Here is a 1,638-nt window from a genome sequence, read left to right as displayed (position 1 = left end):
GAACATTGTTGGTGATCAAAGCCCATACATTTGAATGTTGATAAATGACGCCCGAAAGGTGGAATTGAACCACTCTGCCGCTAAGCAGCTACAGGTTTGAAGCCTGCACCCGGACCACCGAGGCTCATCCGGGCATTTGGATGTGAGTTCCCAGTGCCTATATAGACCTGAGGGTGTACATAAATGTTTCAGTGTCGGTGACAAAATGCTGTGGTAAAAGCAACCGTATTATTTAGTATAAGGAATGTACGTTTTCTGCAATGAAAATCGCAAGCATTTTAGTGACTGTATAATGAAAGAAACACAGAAATTAAACAAAGTGTCTTGTTAAGGGAGGGCTTTTCGAAAGAATGCAAAATTGCTAAGATTTGATTGGCTGGTTGATAACAAAATGGGTGGAGTGTTTAAATTGCGCATCCAGGGTCACCATCAAATAATGGCTGGTCCCTAGCGTTGACCCCATTCTCCAAGGGTGTCTAAGGCACAGGAGGCTGCTGTATTCATAATGTACAGTTCATAATAATGTATGGAACGGAGTAAATGGAATGTTATCAAATACATGGAAACCAGCTCATAGGCCAACAGGCAACCCTCCAAGTGCCCGCACAATGTGGGGAAACATTTCTGTGTGCATAGCTATCTCTTAAGATGGTTTGGTGTGCCACCCTCCTTCCATGGATGAGGCATGCGACAACATCAACGCAGACCAATGTCAAGCTTGGATTCACCATGGCAAAAGGTTTTTCTCAAGGTGCATGAACAATGAGGACATTTACTGTGATGTGGATGAGAATTTATGGCCAAATGCTCAAAAGAGCATGGGAATGAGCCCCATCAAAGAGGTCAAAGAGGTGGGCATGGGCCCCATCAAAGAGGTCAAAGAGGTGGGCATGGGCCCCATCAAAGAGGTCAAAGAGGTGGGAATGAGCCCCATCAAAGAGGTGGGCATGGGCCACAGAAAAGAGGTCAGAGAGGTGGGCATGGATCCCCATCAAAGAGGTCAGAGAGATGGGCATGGGCCCCATCAAAGAGGTCAACGAGGTGGGCATGGGCCCCATCAAAGATGTGGACATCAGAGGGAGGGAGGCAGACGGCAGGGAACTGTTGTGTCTAATGAAGTCTGGGCTGTTGTTGTTGACCATGTGGTATACACCGGCCTTACCATGGCAGAGGCTGCCAGATAAATTCACCCCAATCTGAGAAGATCAACTGCCAATTCGATCACAAGAACATTTCGCCAAGAAAACCAGTCTGCAGGATATGCACTATACTTTTTTTTGTTGGTATTTTATTAGGATCCCCATTAGCTGTTGCAAAAGCAGCAGCTACTCTTCCTGGGGTCCACACAAAACATGAAACATTACAAAGAATGACATAATAAAGAACATCAATAGACAAGAAAAAGCTCAAGGACAGAACTATATACTTTTAAAAAGACACTCATAGCCTACATATCAATACTTTACTATTACATTTACAGTAAATTACATTCTAACACATGTAAATTCGCAAAACATGTTACAGTATTCTGACAGTATGATCTATTGACCCTGTTTTACCCTCAGAATTGACAGAAGACCACATGGTGGTGGCCGTGTGCTGACCGACCAGCAGTAGTGGGCAGTGGTGGAAACGGTG

The 1,638-nt window shown here is 44.7% G+C and overlaps 1 non-coding gene across 1 annotated transcript; it reads right to left on the bottom strand.

The window, feature by feature from the left end:
- Positions 1 to 48: 48 nt before the first annotated feature.
- Positions 49 to 134, bottom strand: trnastop-uca (transfer RNA opal suppressor (anticodon UCA)). The gene has a single exon. It is a non-coding gene; the product is annotated as a tRNA-Sec (tRNA).
- Positions 135 to 1,638: the final 1,504 nt, after the last annotated feature.

The sequence above is a fragment of the Oncorhynchus nerka genome, unplaced genomic scaffold (assembly GCF_034236695.1).
Source record: "Oncorhynchus nerka isolate Pitt River unplaced genomic scaffold, Oner_Uvic_2.0 unplaced_scaffold_11253, whole genome shotgun sequence".
Classification (NCBI taxonomy): Eukaryota; Metazoa; Chordata; class Actinopteri; order Salmoniformes; family Salmonidae; genus Oncorhynchus; species Oncorhynchus nerka.
Note: the sequence above shows the minus strand (reverse complement) of the source record. Positions and strands in the feature narration are given on the sequence as shown.